Source organism: Ovis canadensis, chromosome 3, assembly GCF_042477335.2.
Source record: "Ovis canadensis isolate MfBH-ARS-UI-01 breed Bighorn chromosome 3, ARS-UI_OviCan_v2, whole genome shotgun sequence".
Lineage (NCBI taxonomy): Eukaryota > Metazoa > Chordata > Mammalia > Artiodactyla > Bovidae > Ovis > Ovis canadensis.
In genome coordinates this window covers 27,388,904-27,409,387 of record NC_091247.1, presented here as the reverse complement: position 1 = coordinate 27,409,387, position 20,484 = coordinate 27,388,904, and the positions used below count along the sequence as shown (strand labels likewise).

Here is a 20,484-nt window from a genome sequence, read left to right as displayed (position 1 = left end):
CTTTCGATATGCTCCTTTGAAGAAGTTTGGTTAGTTGATAATGAGAGGTAAAATAAGTATTTAGCAGGCTTTGCTTGAATAGACCTTCAAGGAAGCCTTAAGCTCCAAAGACTGGTGGAAACCAGTGTTCAGATCCCAGCTGACCCCTTGAAGTTTTCTGAGTGTGGATCCTGTGTAAGTCCCTGAGTTTCAGGACTTTTTTTCCCTGGGAAATAGGGCTGAGAATTATTGCTAAATTCATAGTTTCTCTTTTTTTTTTTTTTTTAAGGGAGATGGGGAATCAAATGATAAATTTTAAATTATTCTACTGTTAAAGCCATTCAGAGGGTCTAAGATGAAGTAGAATGTGAACTACTATATCAGAAGGATAAGGCATGGAGGCAACAGATTTTTCTTGACATCATTTCAAGAAATTGTGTGGATCGCCTGTGGATAGTCTTGCCCGCCCTACATGACTTCAGTTCCTTTTTTCTTCCCAGTTATCTCACCGCTCAGAAACCCATGCTACCGTGTCTCTTACATGTTTTCCATCACTCAGGAGAAATATTTGCCTAAAGTAACCGTCGGCCCTTCAAGCTGGGCAAGGTGTTAGAGATGATGCCACCTGCCCTCTAATCTTACTGTGGAAAATTCCAAGCCTAGAACCCAGGACCCTGGATTCCCAGGTTGGGCTCTTCTGAATAATGGGGTTGGTGCCCAGTTACTCCCACCATGGTGGACAAGGATGTGCTAGCCCAACACTGGCCGTGTTCCCTTGGTGTCGCTTATTCTCTGTTTGGGATCATGGGAAGCCAGGGGCTCTTATATTCCAAGACTCTGCTGGGGAGCAGCTGGCCATTTCTCAAAGAACATGCAGCAGCCAGCCAGCAAGGGTCCTTACCCACTCTCTCATCTCAGATGCACGTGAATTTGCCATGTTCTAATGAGCTCTCTCCTGACATCAGACCCTTCTCCAAAAGGTGTCAGTGACCAAAAACAACAATAAATTCTGTCTAGACACTCTTGGGGATTTCCTTTAATGTGGATAAAAATTTGAGTCAAAGTTATGAATTTCAGCTGACTCAATTGTAAGTATCAGCAGATACAACCAGGGGCCAGGGGCCAGGCACCATCGCATGCTCCTTTAATCCCACTGTGAGAGGGTCTTGTCTGCCTGCAGGTAAGTTTGCCTAGGTGTCTTCCTCACTCCTGTCTTCACCTTTCACATTCATAGCTCATTGGTTCCTTGCAGTTGTGACCTGTAACAGTAAAAGGAGAGAAGAGAGAGAGAGATGTTTAGGGCAGTCCCACATCCAAACTTTGTAAGAAGGTCACAATTTGTTTTGTTCAGATCTTTCTGTTTAGGATGTAGATGTTATAAACTATTGAAGTCATGTAAAACTATTTGCACCAAAAATATATTTCCTGAACTATCTTTACAGTCAAGAATGACAAAATATTCTAAGTCAAGGTACATGCCCTGATTGTTTTGGTTTCAGAGAAGTAATGGTTCCTGGAGATAGGCAGGGAGTCGGGAGCCCTCAGGTGGTCAGGGAGCACCTTGTGCTAGGGATGTTATGTGGCCAGGAAGGATATCGGAGAGGGACGTGAGGGCAATGAATGGCTTTTGTTTGCAGTTGACAAGCTGGTGATGGCTGGAAAACACTCTGGAGGCCCAGAGAGCCATCTGTCATGTGAGCTCAACAGCAAGCAAAACCCACTTGATGGGATGGAGCTGGAGGCAACTGAGGTCTGCTGAGCCTGCAACCCCCTGGGGAGAAAGTGTGTGCTGTCTCTAGAGAGGCTTGGGGCCCCTGCTGTCCACTGGGCTTCCCCACATTTATCTCACACGACTCACCAAGCTGGAATTTGACCTGTGCTGTCCTAATTCCTTTTCCATGTGACTCTTCTGAGATAGGGCTCGCATGCAACATTCCCAGAGCCAGCCACAGTGTTCTGTAACTGTAACAGAGAACCCCAGACACAAGATCGAGTAGTAGCTGCTTCATGAAGCATCTGGGGTTGAACTGAATCCATTCTGATCAGCCCAAACCCTTCATTTTACCAATGCAGACTCGAGATACAAAAGTCCATATGGCTCACTCCATTAGTGGCAGAACAGACCCTGGAGCCCAGATCTCTGGCTTGTCCTTTCCTGAGACGGGACTCATCCTACAAGCAGAGTCATGGGAGGTGGGGGAGCAGAGAGAAAATTCTTGTCTGGACACATCTCCTGGAGAGTTTCTGGGTAAATGCCAGGAATGGGGCTTTTTATGGGCCGTTTCTTCAGGCTGAGCTCTAAGCTTTCAAGCCAAAGCAGAGCCTCCTGGGCCCCAAGGTTGAACAGTGGTTGAAGGAGGCAGGTCCCTGTGCTGTACCATGTCTTCGCTCTGTATTCCTATTTAACACACTGGAATCTGGCAGTGGCACAGAGAATGTTTTGTTTCTTTGGCTGCCCTTGTGTTTATACCAGGAATCAGGGATGAGGATGGGTTTCTACTCGGAGGGAAAGATAAGGAACTTAGGAGTCAGTTGATCTAATAAAGTTTTGTCGGTGATGATCCATGATCGCATTGAAGAGATGTCCAGCTTTTGGACTCTGTGGGAGAGGGAGAGGGTGGGATGATTTGGGAGAATGGCATTGAAACATGTATACTATCATGTAAGAAACGAATCGCCAGTCTAGGTTCGATACAGGATACAGGATGCTTGGGGCTGGTGCACTGGGATGACCCAGAGAGATGATATGGGGAGGGTGGTGGGAGGGGGGTTCAAGATTGGGAACTCATGTACACCCATGGCAGATTCATGTCAATGTATGGCAAAACCAATACAGTATTGTAAAGTAAAAATAAATAAATAAAGAGCAAAAAAAAAAAAGAGAGAGAGAGATATCTAGTAGGTAAAAATGATGGGACACAGTGACTGAATGAGTTGAGAAAAGGGAGATATATAGTATGTTTCCCAGACTAGACATTCAGCTATTTTGCCTGAAGTCTTGAACACATATGAAGTAACAAGGGAACAAAACAAGACTTCATAGGATTAGATGTTCTATCATGTGCTAGAAACTTGAAGATAAGCTTTAAGATAAAGGCAATATAAGGTGCCCTAGAGGCTGAATGGGGAAGATTTTTCTCACTGTGAAAGGAAAACAAGAGTTGGGGCTTAATTTCCACCTACACCCCCACCCTCACACTCCAGTGTGGGCTGGACTTAGTGAATCACTTCCAAAGAATAGAGTAAGGTAAGGGAAAAGCTTCCCTGGTGGCTCAGACAGTAAAGAATCTGCCTGCAATGCAGGAGATCTGGGTTCCCTACCTGGGTCTGGAAGATCCCCTGGAGGAGGGCATGGCAACCCACTCCAGTATTCTTGCCTGGAGAATTCTATGGACAGAGGAGCCTGGTGGGCTACAGTCCATAGAATCACAAAGAGTCAGACATGACTGAGTGACTAACACAAAGGAAAAACTTCAGCCTTACAGTGGAGACACTACATTAACCAGGTGATCAAAGTTAATATCATTAGTGATGTCAGATGGAGCGCATGGACCCCCAGTATAAAATGATGAGAAGACCACGTCCGTGGTATTGCTTCCCCAAATCCAGGCTAACCATGAGAATAACTCCAAGACATTCTCCAGGCTACCTGGCTTGCTCCTTAACAATGTAAAGGTCATAACAAAAACAAAGACTGCCCAGAAGATACTGGGGAGATATAGCAACTAAGTGCATTGTGATACCCTGGACTGAATCTTGGATTAAAAAGGGACTTTGATGGAAAAGCTGATGAAGTCCAAATAAATTCTGGAAGTTAGTTAATAGTAATACTGTGTACTTCTGAGTTTTGAGGACTCCACCATGGCAATGGAAGATGTTAGTAATGTGGGGAACTGGACTGTTTTTTCAGCTTCTCTGGAAATCTAAAATTCCTGGGAATTCTCAGGTGATCCAGTGCTTAGGACTCCATGCTTTCACTGCCAAGGGCAAGGGCTTGATCCCTGGTTAGGGAACTAAGTTCCCATAAGCCATGCAGCCCATCCAAAAGAGAAAAAAAAAAAAAATTCCACAATAAAAAAGGTTGTTAAAACAGTAAGCCCCTACCCACCAACCAGTAGTGCCCTTTGGCCCTCTCTTCCTTCCCAGTCAAGCCTCATAGAGAAGTCCCCTCTCCTTTGATCTTTGTGTAAATAAAGTATCCTTTCATTGCGACAGCCTGATGCCTCTCAGTCCATGTTTTATGGCTAAATTTCTCTATGCCTTGTCCTCTTAATAAACAGAAGGAAAGAGATTCAGTTCCATGCTCACTCTTAGCTGATGAGCAGTGGTCTTTCTCTGAGGACTCTGAGCTGTTGGAAGTTTTCCAGTGTTGGCTGGTTTGTTTGGCAACGACTTCCCAGAGAAATAAAAGGGGTTGGAGTGTATGGTCTGGTGGTTACTAGAATTCTTTATAACAGAAGGAAGGAGAAACCAGAAAGGAATTAGTGGGCCCCTTGTTCATCTGAGATGTGAGATTAAGGAAAAAAAAAAGCAAAATACTCAGCAAGATGGTGGACTAGATCCCAAATTTAAAACATTAATTTATAATGATTATCCCCAAAGAAAAACATCCTCTTTGGCCAGTGATTCCCAAATTGAAATGGCTGATGGATGGCAAGGGAGCGACTGCTGAGATGAGGTATGATGCTGTCCATGCAGAAGAGGGGCAGACGTGGCTGAGTTATGGGCTCTGACTCCGCCTGGGACTGCGAGTAAATAACAAAGTGCCAGAGTGAGGCTCCAGATGGTTTGCGTAGTGAGTGTGACCGAGCTCCACTGAGGAGTCGGAGACTGGTAATTCAAACCGGGCCTGCCTTTGTATGTTGTAGCAATTCACGAACTTGCCAGAAGTGTCTACTGGGTATGCTGGTGGCCCCCTGGGGGTGGGGTGGCAGACTCCCTCGGAAATGGCTGATCCAGAATCTGGAGGCCATGTCACAAGCTGGCTAAAGCCCACTGCTTTCTGGAAGGTAATTATTGATCATTCCAGGGAAACCTCTAGCTCAGATCAACAAGCTCGTATCTTACTATATCTTGTGTCAGCCTATCCTGTCCCCTGCAGGGTGAATGTTCTAGGCCAGAGGAGGCAGAACTGGATTAAGAAAGTGAAGCAACAATTCCTTTTTAACCCCCACCATTAGACTTTGTTTTCTATGCTTCACTGCTAGGGTTGCCTTGATCAGACAGTGATGAGGATGCATTTTTCACGGAACTGTGTGAAAAACAAGCAGGGCCTCCCGAGGCCTACACTGGCTGTCAGTGGGTTACAGGTGCAGCCATACAGCTGAAAACCTCAATGAATGCTTCCCATGGTTCCTATCTGTAAGTCCAGGGGAGAGGTTGTCAAGCACCTGGAGCAGACGAGATGGGGCTAGACCGCTCACCCAGAGCAGAGGAAGCCTGCAGGGCAGTGTTTCAAGCCTGAAGGAGGAAATGGAACCAGAGGCATCAGGACCTCTGGCTAGGAGGGAAGAGATATAGGGCAGGATGAAATAGTTTAAAGACCGAACCCCAGGTTGACATATTGTCATTCAGACGGGCCTATGTCTGAGGACCCATCTGTAAGTAAGCTGTCCTGTAAGTTGGGGAAATACAGCTTTTTTATTTATTCTTTCACTCCCAAACCACTTTTGAGCATCAATTACCTGGAGGATGGAAAAAAAGAATATAGTGTATTTCCTACCCTTAAGAATTGAGTAAGTTGTATCACTGAATGCATTCTATTCATGAAGTGCAGGCTGGAGGGACTCAGAAAGTTACTGTTCCTAATAAAGTGCTCACTAACTAGCCTGAGAGACCAGTTTAAGAAAGAATAAATAAAAGATATGTTGATAGAGGTCATTTTAAAAAGCCAGTAGATCTTACATGGAGGGACATTCAATATTCAGTATTTGGGACTTGCCTGGTGGCTAAGAATCTGCACTCCCAGTACAGGGGGCCTGGGTTTGATCCCTAATTGGGGAACTAGACCCCACATGCCCCAACTAAGAATTTGCAAGCCAAAACTAAGAGTTCCCATGCTGCAAGTAAGCCCTGGGGCAACCATATAAATAAATTAAGATATATTAAAAAGATACTCAGTGTTTGGAGGAATCTCAGAGAAATTTCTGAAGGATGTGACATTCCAGCTGAGATAGGCTATTTGAGAGGGTGAAGAGGTTTCCTGAGAACAGGAAGATGCATGTTCGATAATTCGGAGGTGAGAGAACCTGAGCAGCAATTGGCTTTGCACAGCTGAAACAGAGGGTGGGGTGGGGAAGGGGCAGGAAGAAGCCGGCAGGGCCATCTGACAGTCCAAGGGGGCCTTTATGCTGATTCCCAGGAGCCCTGGATAATTCTGTGTAAGGGCTTGAAAGGCTCAGAGACGTGTTTTATGTCACTTGTCAATCAAGCAGAGGACAGGTGAGGGAGGCTAGCCCAGAAAACCAGGGGAACCAGAGGATGAAGAAAATGTGCCCCGGTGTTTTCTTAGCTTGTGTTCTAGACACCCCATCTCGCAGAGTCAGACACGACTGAAGTAACTTATTAGCACACACAGTAGTGACATGGATACCAGAATAAATTATGTTAATTTCCGGCCATGGCCATAAACAGCTTACAAGTAAGATGGCTTGACCATCCTCATAGATCTTCCAGGCTGCTCTCAACAGGATTGGAGGCCCATCTGCTTCTTTGGCTTAAAGGGAAGAGGGCAAAGCACGATGAACCTTCCTGTGTTGTCCTGCAGGCAATTTGTGGCCCATTTCTTAGGTCCACAGGAACGGCCTGGGTCATCAAGTCCACGCAAAGGAGGCAGGGAACCTGGGGGCTGGCTGCCCCTGAGCTGGCACAAGCTTTTATTTTTCTCGTGCTCAATTGCTGGGGAAATGGTTGCAATCAGAAGCAAAATGCCACATTGCACGCCCACTGAAGTCTGGGCTCAGGGAAACAGAAAACGATTGCCAGAGTGTTAGCTGTTCCCAATCCGCTCCTGAACCTTAAGCTGTCTTCCACAGAGTTGCCAAACAGCTTGGGAGAGACTGGCCTTTGGGTGGGTGTGGGCAGGGGAGGGGGAAGGGAAGAGAGCAGTTGGCTCATCTCAAGGACTAGTTCAGAAGCCGCTCCCTTCCCGCAAGGCTCCGTTACCGCTGGTCTACGTACATACAGCAGGGTGAGTCTTTGTCTGATAGCTTGCTGTCCAATATGCTGATTTGACAGTATACACAGGTAAAGGGTTGTTTGAAATGTTTTGGAGGTTTTCATCTTCCATTTGTTATTTTTGATAGGAGTTTCTTGGGTAAGATGAAAATCTCGTGCTAAAGCCTTGGAAAGGAACGACCTTATTGTGAAAGAACGATGTTTTTTTGTAGCTTTCTGGAAGGTATTCTGTGGGTTCACGTTTGCGATTGGGAGGTGATGGTTTTAGAGAGCTGGCAATAACGAGGCACCCTAGAAAGAGCACCATCGGCGGTTCAGCAGACTGGGGTTCGAGCCCCTCTTCTAACTCAGTGTGTTACTTTGTTCAGGTCCCTTCACTTCCTTAGGTCTTGCTCACCCTGGGTGAAAAGGCAGGTGGTGATCCTTCCAGTCCATGTGACTCTTAGATTTTACAAGGCGAGGCTGGGAGAACTGATGGTACGGGTCTCAGAGTGAGCCGATGTCGGAACTGTGAGCAAACTCACTCGCCACATTCTGTGATGAAAGCACTCAGTCCGCAGTGGCTGGCAGGTGTGCCTCTGCCGTGGGGCACTGGGAGCCACCACAGCGAGGTCACAGGTCGCCATGGTTTCCCCTCTCAGGTGTGCAGCCGAGTTGAGGCCGGGCTATAGGGGATAGGGTGGAGAAGTCCCCGGGGATAAAGCAGCAGTCTTCTAGCTTTTCCAGTGTGGATCACAGGGTGCCAGTCAGCAGAAGCACAGGGACAGCAGAGGGGAGGGGAAGAGAGAGTCTTTTGGCTTCTAGTGAAGTTTCAGCTCCTAGAATGTGACTGCAGGCTTCTTCCATTCACTTTTGAATCACAAAAGAGCTCTGTCTGGGACCCTGGTAGGATAGCACAACGTTTCACAGTAATCACAGTGATCTAGAATGATTCACGACTTGTTGCCTTGAGAAGTACACGCCTGGAGTCAGGCTGGGTGCCTTCTGGACTGATATTGTGCGGGGGTCTCCTTCCAAGGAAGGGCTTAAGCGCTGGTGTGGACCCCTCCCCAGAAACTCCCTCCAGGGTGTGTGGGGAGGAGGGCTGAAGCCCCAAGCCCTCTCAGGAGTTCCCCTGTTCACTGACATCTTCTGAAGGGAGGGAGGGGACAGAAATGGGTACGTTTAGGGCGAAGCTGAGAGTAAAATGCTGACCCTTCCTATCTATGGAGAAAGGACAAAGTCTTCAGAAGTAGCGCTTCCGGCATCATGACATGCACCTTGCCTTTTTCCTATTTTAATTAAAAAATAAGATATGTATACAATTTAGTAATAACAATGAGCCAAGAGTTGAAAATACTAAGTACTGTCTTTCTAAGTGCATTATGAACTAACTCAAGCCTTATAATAACATGAAACAAAATTATTATTATTCCTGTTTAAAAAAAGACATCAAAGCACAGAGACATTAAGGATCTTGCCCAAGTTTACACAGCAAGTGTCAGCACTGAAATCCAAATCCAGTCTGGGCCTGTGAGCACCGTTTCACACACTACTCTGAAAGCAAAAGTCAAATAACATCCTAAATCTTCCAACACAAAATAGCAGTTTCATGTTCTGCCTTCCTTCGTCCCTGATTTTTATTCTCCAGAAGTAGCCACGTTTATCCTTACTATTGTTTCCTCTGGCATTTATTTCTGTATTTTTAAATATCATGTTTACACTTTTTCTCTACTTTTCAACTTTAGGCATTATCTATTGACTTTATTCTGTGCAAGATGATTTCATTCTCTCTATCCCATCCTTCTGCCCCTAACCCTAAACACATTCACATCTCATTTCCCCGTCCCCCTTTTGGGGTTGTGGTGTCAATTTGACTCAAATCAATATTCAGTGTGAGGCACTGTATAATTCTGTAAATGCTGTTCAAAGATGAGGAACACTATACAATTACCCTGTCGCTACAACTTTCTGCCGTTAGCATTTCTTCTTTTTGTTTCTTATTGTTATCTGTGTAACTAATTCTTCCCTAGCTTTGCTTAACAGAGCTCTAAAGCATTTCTCAATATGAACAGAAACTCCAGGCAATCTCTCAGGTTTTGTTTTGCTCTTAGAGTTATTCCTCCCAGAGCCATCTGCCCCATCCTTCTCTGCCAGTCAAGATTGTTATGCTCTCGGGCTGATGCATCCCGGGATTTGTCTTGATCATCGTCCTGGGAATTTCCTTCATCTGTCTCCTAAGTTAGATCCCTGGTTTCCTGGATCTCACATCTTCTTTCTGAGTTCAGACCTTCATAATGGGAGAACATATTTTCCTAAGCAAAAACACAAGGAAGAAAATATTTGTAAGGCCTAGCATGTGTGAAAATATCTTTATTCTACTATCATATTTGATTATAGTATGGATATAGAGTTCTATAGATTTCTAGTTTGGATATAGTTTTTTTGTTAGAATTGTAAGGTAGTTCTCTATTGTCAAGTGGCTCCCAGTGCTACTTTTAAGAGTTTGAAGCAATTCTTTATATTCCTAATCCTTTTCATGAAAAGAATTCCATGACGATTTTTCTCTCTGGAAACTTTATGGAACTTGCTTCTCTTTATCCCAAATTTTATGATGATAAGCCTTGATGGGGATGAAATATTCTCTTTTGATCTAGAAAGCCATGTCCCTTGACTCAAAAATATTTTCTTACATATATATATAAGATATATGTAATATTTTATTTTAGATATATATACTATATATATTACAGGATATATATAATATTTTCTTTCATATATATATATATATTTTACAGTTTCTTTCCCTAATCATTTTCTTCAGGTCATTTCACCAGCTGAATGCCAGTTTTCATGAATTTGTCTTTTAATTTTCTGACTTATTATTTTGCCATTCCATCCAATTTTTTTGTTATACTTTCCAGAAGAGTTCCTTCAATTTAATCATCTATTGAATTTTTAAATGCTAATTTTAAGTACTATAATATTTTTAGTGTTTAAGGGTTTTTCTTGTTCACTGTTCTTTATTACCACTTGTTATTTTTTTCTACATAGATTTGCTATCTCTTAATATCTTTCCTTATATCTGAGAGCGTTCGTTCTTTAAAAAAGAAAATTTCGTGATTCTTCAGTTCTGCTTCCTCTGAGTTACTTTTCCTCCTTTATGTTTGTTTAGGCTGATATTAGAAACTCAGTGCAAATGTTTTGGTGTAGGTGGATGGTCAAGATCCTCAAAAGCTGATTCAAAACTGTATATATACGTTTGGTAGCTGCGATGGGGGTGGGGAAATGCATGTTGGTTACTCTGCAGGCTTTGCCTTGGGATTATTGGGCAAAGACCTGGCTTTTCATCGGGTTCCCAAGATAAGCCTCTTTTCCCTGGGGGCTGATTAGTGTCTCCAGAGAGTAATTCTCCACCCTGCCACCCTAGCATCTGGGAAGTACGTTTGGTTCCTGGTGTTCCAGCTGCTGCTGAGCAGGGAGAGAGGGTGGGTTTCATCACTTCTCCCCCAGCTGCTCACTTACACCCCTCTGTTTCTTTCTGTACCTCACCCCTGCCTTCAACTGGCCCTGGAGTCCTCAAGTCCATAGTCTCTCCAGAAGCTAAACCTCGTCTTTGTGCCTAGATGGAAGACAAACAGCTGTTTGGGTGGATTGTGTGGGCCACGAGAAGGTTCTGGAGTCTACTTCTTATCAAAGCCCAGTCAAGCCTCCTGTTTTCAGGCCCAGCCCACACTCTTTTTTTTTAATAGATGAATACCTGACCACCACCAAGATCTGTACCTTTCCAGAGTTGTACTGTGTGCTGTGCTAAGGTCACTTCAGTCATGTCTGACTCTTTGTGATCCCATGGGCTATATATAGCCTGCCAGGCTCCTCTGTCCATGGAATTCTCTAGGCAAGAATACTGGAGTAGGTTGCCAAGCCCTCCTCCATGGGATCTTCCCAATCCAGGAATTAAACCCGTATCTTTTAAGTCTCCCATATTGGCAGGCGGGTACTCTATCACTAGCACCACTTGGGAAACCCAAACTTGTGCTGAGTGAATTAACTGTATCTCTTTGGTCCCCCAGTCCCTTTACTGGCAGTTAAATCTTAGTAGTGTGCTGTGCTAATTCATTTCAGTCTTGCCCAGTTCTTTGCGACCCTGTGGACTGTAGCCCGCCAGGCTCCTCTGTGCATGGGATGCTCCAGGCAAGAATACTGGAGTGGGTTGCCACGCCCTCCTCCAGGGGATGTTCCCCATCCAAGGATCGAACCCACAGCTCTTGAGTCTCCTCCCTTGCTGGCAGATTCTTTATCACTGAGCCACTGAAGAACCACTTGCTTATCTGCTTTTTGTTTCCTAAATTTCGTTGAGCACCTCTCATCTGCGGTAATCCTCTCCCTGTCACTTGGGGTTCATATCTTTTATAGCCCTTTATTTTAATGATAGTGGAAAAAGGAATGAAGATAAGTACCTACTTGACTTTTAGCAAACTTGTTTACCTACTTGTTATTGATTTTCTACATCTAAAATGGCTGAGAATGTTTACTCCATTACCTGTGTGGGATCATTTCTATGTTTCATTATGGTGACTCATATGTGTGGTCGTTAGAAAATAGTCCCTGCTGTTCAGAGCTTTAGAAGTTGTGAAGAATGGCAAGGACCCGCTTTCTGCCCTCAGAGGAGGAATATCAGACCTGCAGGACCACTCGTGCAGAACAGAAGACACACCAGGTGGGCAGGATAGGGGAAATTTCTAGGATGAGAAATACAGTAGGTACATTTTGAGATATAGCCTGAAGCTAGAGATGGGGTTTGTAGGTAAAGAGGTGACTAGGATATTGTGAGGGGTAGGAGAGCTCAGCAAATGCTCCTGGCTAGAGCAGAAATCTCTTGTGAGCCTGGCTTGGGAAGATAGGATAAGAAAGAACAATTTGAAACAGATGGCAAAGAAGCTCTCATGCCAGAAAAACAAGTATAGACTTAAGTTTAGGGGTGTGGTCTTTTTGGTTTTGTAAGGAGGTGAAGGAGCTACTTACATTTTCTCACGGCTTTGACTCCAGAAGTTGGCAGGAATTTCATCAAAAGGTTGGAGTCAAGAAGAAGCAGTTGTCTTGGCAGCTATAACTTCCTGCAGGCCTTCGTGGATGGACTGAGGTGATTTCACTGTCATGGGAATGCCCCAGTGGAGGAAGTCCACTTGTCAACCAAATCCAATGACATGTGGTGACTTCTGGTGACATGTGGTGATGAGCAGACAGATGGGCCCTTTGTGGGCTCTGGAGAGACTGAGAAAAAAGTGGCCTGGGAGAACTGAAGGAAGCTCCCAGTGGGCAGTACAGGCATTGGTTAGAGAGGGTGAGATGCTCTTCTGTGCCCTCCATGACTTGTTGGTATCTGATAGCTTGGCAATATATGCCTTAAGAGTTGTATTATTTTTTGCATTCTCTCACTGCAACTGAGCAAACTGCTGTCCTTGCAGAGGTTTGCAGAAAGTCAAGGAAGAAACTTCTGGTTGCACATGGTAGACCAGATACCTGCATTTATCTCTGATCCCTCTGAAACTCAGCCCCAAACCCCAGAATCTATCTCGCCCAATGTCTCAGATTTCACCCTGTCAGCAACAGGATTCTCTTTATAATCATAAACTACTTGGTTTGGTTCTTTCAAGTGAAGATGTTTCAGCCTAAAGGGTTTCATTTCTTTAAGTTACTTAGTTCTCATCTTAGAAATTAGCCCAATTACCAGAAATGTGCCTGCCTGGATTTTGGGTCACATTGTTGGCTTCCCAAAAGCCATTCCAAATATGCAATGACTGTGTATAAGGGTCTCTAAAGCAGGCTGAGATGGCATGTTCAGCATCTTTGGGGGCCGTGTTACCTTCTTACTATTACATGTGTGAAGCCCAGGAAGCTGATGGTCTGCACTTTCAACAGCCCTGGTCTTGGCCCCCAGGTGTATCAGAGGGATAGGAGGAAGAGGATAAGTCAAGTTTTCTGGCTGTGGGGCTGCCCAGACATGGCCAGCAGCCCATCGCAGGATCTGAATGGGTATAATTAACATGGATCCCATCTGGTCTGTAGAGAAGGCAATGGCACCCCACTCCAGTACTCTTGCCCAGAAAATCCCATGGATGGAGGAGCCTGGTAGGCTGCAGTCCATGGGGTTGTGAAGAGTCAGACATGACTGAGTGACTTCACTTTCACTTTTCACTTTCATACATTGGAGAAGGAAATGGCAACCCACTTCAGTGTTCTTGCCTGGAGAATCCCAGGGACAGCGGAGCCTGGTGGGCTGCCCTCTATGGGGTCGCACAGAGTTGGACACGACTGAAGTGACTTGGCAGCAGCAGCAGCAGCATCTGGTCTGACGTCCATATTTCAAGGGGCTCCCCCTGGGGAAGGATGACCGTGGCATGTGAGAATGGTATGGTAGCAGGAGTCTTTGGAAGAGGAAGCTTTAAGCTATGACTGTCCTGATTAGAGGTGACTGTTGTTGCTGAAGCAGGAACCCACCCATCTCTTTCCATCCTTTTAGTAAGGCCAGAAGACGGCAGATAGCCAGGGAAACAGGAAACAGTTTCCCAACTGGGCATTGAAGGACCAGTTATGATTTCTTTTTCTAATTTTATTTTATTCGTTGCCTATAACTGCTATAGAAAATTACTGCATTTTTGTTATTATTGTTTGGTCGCTAAGTCATGTCTGATTCTTCATGACCACATAGACTGTAGCCCGCCAGGCTTAATTACAGCATACTTGGTTGCTTAGAACAGTACAAATGTATTCTCTTATAGTTCTGGAAGCCTGAAGTCTGAAATCAGTTTCCCTGGGCTAATGTCAAGGCATCAGCAGGGCTGGGTTCTTCTGGAGGCTCCAGGGAAGAATCTGTTTCCTTGCCTTTTCCAGCTTCTAGAGGCGTCTATTCGTTGGCTGGGGCCCTTTCCTCCAGCTCAGGGGCTGCATGGATTCCCTGGGTCTCTGGCAAGACCGAGTCCAGACAAAACTTGCTGCTGGGAATGGAACCTTCACTCCATATCCTTCAGCTCTGGACTCAGCAGTTCAGAGCCTGTAGGTGGGAGGTCTCCTACATGGAGAAGGTTGGGGAAGGCAAGTGCTGATGCCATATGCTACTGGTTTGCCAAAGAGAGCTACCATCCTATCTCATTTGGCTCACCTTCCCTGGCTTCCAGCACATGGCCCCGAGTGCTATTTTAATAATTATAGCTCATAGTTTTAGCATGATATTTCATGTAATCTCCCAAAATTCCTGTATCTCAGGTACTATTACTTTTTGTACTTTACAGATGAAGAAATTTAGCCTTTGAGAGGGAAAATAACCTACCCAAGGTCACTTTGCAAGCACTTTGTGCTGCTGATGCTTGCCTGTGTGGTACCGTCAGATCTCATCATGTCAGTACCAGGACTCCTCTTCACCGGCATAAGAGATGTCAACAATTAACATATTCAGTGCACTGTGGAGGGGAGTGGAGTTATTGCTTATATTAGTGGCACAGGAGGAGTGAATGAGCTTTCTTTCCCAGACAAAAGCAAACCAACCAAATATGCCTGCATACGAAATGCTCACCCATGGTGAAATGCATCCCATTTATTAATAGCATCAGTGGAAGATGCCTGAAAAGCAGAAGTCTTTCTGAGTAGGGCACTTGCCCTGGAATGCAGCCTTTTTTCAGAATGGTCTTCAGGGGCACAAACCTTCCCTCCAAGTCCAGAGTGTTAGTGTGTGATTTATATAACCAGCTTCTGAGCTGACATTCTGAGTGGCTCCACCAAGCTTCTTTTACCATATATAAATTACCTAAAAAAAGAAAAATACAGTGCTTATCAACAGCAACAACAGAAACTGGTCACTAAACTCACAGAATCCTATTTTGTATAATAGAATTATAAAATAGTAGTAAAAAGGTCAACAATCTATTATAAATTGTTGCTTTGGGTATTTTTAAATTCTTCATAGTGTCTAGCACAGCAGCTTAGAACAAAGTAGATTAAGTGATCAAGAAGTGTTTATCTAATTGGCTGAGCATAGTTTATAACACTTTCATTAGTAGAAATAGTAGTTGTCTTCCAAATGATGTCTTTATAAACACATGTCATAGTGTTACTTTTCATTGAGAAGAAGATCTAAATTGTTACCAGGGCATTCAAAAATCCTTTAAAGTCTGGCCTTGATGACCTTGCCAAACTCATCTCCTGTATACAATGACTATACAGTATTTACTGATCCCTCCAAAATGGTAGAACTTTTTTGCCCCCTGCTGTTGTTTATTTTTTAACTTTCTCTGCCCCAAGCATTCTTTCTCCGTTGTCTGTTAAAAGTCCTCCAAAACTAAATTTAAACTCCAGAGAGTCATATCCATTTGTTCCTACTAAGACTTAACTCTTCCTTGGCTTTGGCAAAAACAAATTGTATGTGGCAAAGGTAAATTGTGCGTAGCCCAAATGTAGCTTGGGGTCTAGGTAGGTGTGTATAACTTGCTCTACATTCCATGCTTCTTGAAAGCACAGCCTCCTACCTTTTGTTCTTTTGAATCTTCCACTGCTTTACCGAGAGGCTGACACATGTAAGTACTACATATATATTCATTTAACTCAGTGGTTCTAGAATTGGAGTACACAGAAGAACTTGGGGTGTTTTTCTAAAAATACCAATGTGTAGACCCCACCCACAACAATGAAATCAGAACTTCCAGTAGTGGGGCACACACACTGATATGCTAGTAAATAAGTTTCCTCCAGCTACTCTTTTTAATTTTTAGATTTGTTTTACTGAAGTATAGTTGATTTATAATTTTGTGTTAATTTCTGCTACACAGAAAAGTGATTCAATTATACATATATCTATCTATACATATATATGCATATATATATATATACTTTTTTCATATTCTTTTCCATTATGGTTTATTATAGGATATTGAATATATTATAGTTCCTGCCCTGTACAGTAGGACCTTGATGTTTGTCCATTCTCTATATAATAATATGCATCTGCTAATCCCAGGTTCCCAATCCTTCTCTTCCTTGTCCCCCCTCCCACTTGGAAACCACAAATCTGTTCTCTATGTCTGAGTTTGTCTCTGTTGCACAGATAAGTTCTTGTGTGTCATATTTTAGATTGTGCATGTAAGTTGCATCCTATGGTATAATTTGACTTTCTCTTTCCGACTTCACTTAGTACGATAATCTCTAGGTCTATCCAATATTGTTGCAAATGGTGTTATTTCATTCCTCTTATGGCTGAATAGTATTCCGCTGTATGTACGTGCCTCATCTTCTGTATCCGTTCATCTGTCTGGAGACATTTAGGCTGCTTCTGTGTCTTGGCTATGATGAATAGTGCTACTGTGCACATAGGGGTGCATGTATCTTTTTGAACTATAGTTTTATCCAATATATGCTCCAGAGTGGTATTGCTGAATCTTATAGGAACTCTGTTTTTAGTTTTTCTGAGGAACCTCCATATTGGTGCTCCACAGTGGCAGAACCAGTTTACATTCCCACCAACACTGCAGGAAAGAAAGAAAGAGAGAGAGAGAGAAAGTGAAGCCGCTCAGTCGCGTCCAACTCTTTGAGACCCCACGGACTGTAGCCTACCAAGCTCCACCATCCATGGGATTTTCCAAGCAAGACTACTGGAGTGGGTTGCCATTTCCTTCTCCAGGAGATCTTCCCAACCCAGGGATTGAACCCGGGTCTCCCTCATTGTAGGCAGATGCTTTACTGTTTGAGCCACCAGCGAAGTCCACATTGTGGGAGGGTTCTCTTTTCTCCACATCCTCTCCGGCATTTGTTATTTGCAGACTTTAAAAATATGTATTTTTTATTTATTTAACTGTGCTTGGTCTTCGTTGCGACATGTAGAATCTTTAGGTGTAGCATGTGAACTCTTAGTTTTGGTATGTGGGGACTACTTTCCTGAATGGGAACTGAACCCATGTTGCTTGAATTGGAAGCTTGGAGTCTTAGCCACTGCACCCCCAGGAGCATCCCTATTGGTAGACTTTTTAATGATGGCCATTCTGATCGGTGTGAGTTGGTACCTCATTGTAGTTTTGATTTAGATTTCTCTAATAAATTAGTGATCTTGAACCTTCCTCAAGCTCTTCTAATGTGCATTGGGGTAAATGAAGTGGACAGGGGTATCACAGAAGACAGGGCGGCCTTCCCTAATTCCCAGTTTCACCTAGATCTGGATCACCGTCATCTCTGAAGGCTCATCATTGCACCTGGAAAAGTTTTTGGCTTCACTATGACTTTGAAGTGAACTTTAACTTCTAAAAGAAATCTGTGATGACACAAAAGGCAGGTAAGATATATAGTTGAGGGGTCAGCTCCCACATGTGGAAATGGTTTGTTACACTCTGGAATGTACCTGTGAAAAATTTAACTTTGAAAATGTTAGTAGCAGATGCTTCTGTTCGTCCCTCTGTGCACTTTTCTGATTATGATGTGCAGTCGCTTCCTCTCACATTCCAAGTCAGTTGTCTTCTGGAGGCATTTCCCTCAGTCAGGTCTGAGGTGCTAACATGTAGATCAGCCAGGCTGCCCCTTTTATGCAGTGATGCTCCCTGGAGTCATGCCCCAGGCTCTCCTGAGTTGTTCCCTGTCTTGTCTTTAAAAGTGTAATGGCCAAGGTGAAGGCTATTTCGCTGAGATGCTAGGACACTTTCTTCCTACAAAGTGAGGTACTAGGTCAGTGGTTCTGAAATTTGAGCATGAATTAGAATCACCTGGAGAGCTTGTCCTTGGAAGAAAAGTTATGACCAACCTAGACAGCATATTAAAAAGCAGAGACATTACTGTGCCAACAAAGGTCCATCTAGTCAAGGCTATGGTTTTTCTAGTAGTCATGTGTGGATGTGAGAGTTGGACTATAAAGAAAGCTGAGTGCCGAAGAATTGATGCTTTTGAACTGTGGTGTTAGAGAAGACTCTTGAGAGTCCCTTGGACTGCAAGGAGATCCAACCAGTCCATCCTAAAGGAAATCAGTCCTGAATATTTATTGGAAGGACTGATGTTGAAGCTGAAGCTCCAACACTTTGGCTACCTGATGCGAAGAACTGACTCATTTGAAAAAATCCCGATGCTGGGAAAGATTGATGGTGGGAGGAGAAGGGGACAACATAGGATGAGATGGTTGGATGGCATCACCAACTCAATGGACATGAGTTTGAGTAAACTGCAGGAGTTGGTGATAGACAGGGAGGCCTGTCATGCTGCAGTCCATGGGGTCACAAAGAGTCAGACACAACTGAACGACTGAACTGAACTGAACTGGAGAGCTTGTTAAACCACGTGACTGGATTCCAGTCCTAGAGTTTCTGATTTAGCAGGTTTTGGTATAAAACCTGGCGAGTTACACTCTTAAATTCCCGGGTGCTATCAGTGCCACTGGTCCAGGGACCACAGCTTTGAAAACCACTGTTCTAGGCAGATGAACAAAAATGTAATCATAAAGGGAGTAGAAAAAATAGACTGGATTGGGTTTTTCAAGTGGTATGGATTAAGGTGATAAATGCTTTTATAAAGGCTTAGAGGAGAGGGGAGGGGCTAATTCTTAATGTTTTAAGTGTTCTTCCGTGGCTAACCTATGTTACTCGCTACCAGCAAGAAACTAGGAGCAAATGCGTCCATGGTTTTCAACAGCAGGGCACTCTGAGTTATGTGTGTGTGGATGGAGTTACACCATAACATGAGAATTTAGAGGGAGGTTATGTCTCCACCACAGAATTCTTTAAATTTATTTATTTTTGGCAGTGCTAGATCTTCGTTATCGTACATGGGCTTTCACTAGTTCCAACAAGCAGGGGCTGCTCTCTAGTTGTGGAGCACAGGCTTCTGATTGCGGTGGCTTCTCTTGTTGCACAGCACGATCTCTAGGGCATGTGAGCTCAGTAGTTGTGGCCCAAGGGCTTAGTTGCTCCAGGGCATATGGGATCTTCCCAAACTGGGGATCAAACCCATGTCCTCTGCATTGACAGGTGGATTCTTTCCCACTGACCACCTAGGAAGTCCTCCACCACAGAATTTTTTTTATTTAATTGTGAGTGTAAAGCTCTATCACAGTAGAAAACAGGTATTTCTAATAAAAAAAAAAAAAAAAAAAAACTTTGCTGACCACAACCCTTACAGAGGTTCCCTCTACCAGGGCAAGTTTCTACCTGCCTCTAGAAGCTTCAGAACATTGAGGAAAAAAGGAAAATAGTGACAGAGAGAGAAAAAGAGTTGTTTCTCTGCTGTTTGTATCAAGTAATAACTCTCTTTTAGGATATTAAATCAGTGCTGGAAAAGTCCAAAGACAAAAAGATTAATCAACCCTGTGTTTCCTCAATGCCCCCGCAGAACTCATCACCTGCTGTGTACTCAGGAATTCCTGTGTTAGGCTGTGACGGAGAAAATAAAAAATATGTCCAAGAAATGACCCCATCCATCAAGAAGCTACAGCCTATTTTGTGAACTCAGGAAAGCTAGAGCTGACAAACCAAATGCTAATACAACAATAAGGGAGAGGAGGGAGAAGTAGGGTGTGGGGGATCCGGTTCCTGTACAGAGTAAACGGTTAAGTTGATGCCAATCAGAAAGTGAGATTGCAAGGTCTAGTAACAGAGGAGCGGGATCTTACAGGGTTGGACCAAGTCTTCAAATTCCCTTTCCAATTGTTTCTTCCCAAGCTCATCTGGAGAAAGACCTATCCCACCCTTTCCTGGGGCTTCCCTGGTGGCTCAGTGGTAAGGAATCTGCCTACCAATGCATGGGTGGGCAAGATCCCTGGAGAAGGAAATGGTAACCTACTCCAGTATTCTTGTCAGGGAAATGCCATGGACAGAGGAGCCTGGCAGGCTCCATGGGGTCACAAAAGAGTCAGACACAACTTAACAACTAAACAACAAACAGCCCTTTCCTACCCAGTAGTACATAGAGTTTTCCCTGGTACATAAAATGAGGTGGAAAGGGGCTGCCAGCTTTAACACCAAATAGCTATGGACTTTATTTGGGAGAATGGTTTCTACACCTTGGCTGGCCCCACCTATGCAGCCAGTGGAAGAGGGAGGGAAGGGCATGGGGAGGGAAAGGACAGAGCCTGTAAGGATGACAAGGGAAGCAGCATTTAGCTTCGAGTACTTGCAAGTATCACTAAATTCCTCAGCTGTGTAGGAGTCTCATTTTCCAGGAGCTTACTGTGTGCCCCTACAGTCAGGACCAGTCCACATCAACTCCTATTTCCTTTTTCGACAGGTGAAAACACATCCATACAAACCCTATTTAGGGGTTCCTCCATATTTGTTTTTCACCCATGAAGGATATAGGATCTTTTAAAATTGTGTGTGTGTGTGTGTTTTA

At 44.1% G+C, this 20,484-nt stretch overlaps 1 protein-coding gene across 3 annotated transcripts in view; it reads left to right on the top strand.

Moving 5' to 3' along the window:
• Nucleotides 1-20,484, top strand: part of OSR1 (odd-skipped related transcription factor 1) — a 160,780-nt gene that overhangs the window by 76,796 nt on the left and 63,500 nt on the right. The window contains exon 3 of one of the 3 annotated variants that reach the window (XM_069580256.1): nucleotides 17,331-17,449. The exons of the other annotated variants lie outside the window; for them this stretch is intronic. The gene's annotated coding sequence lies outside the window, so the exon portion shown is untranslated. The remainder of the gene's footprint in view (nucleotides 1-17,330; nucleotides 17,450-20,484) is intronic. 3 annotated transcript variants of the gene reach the window in all.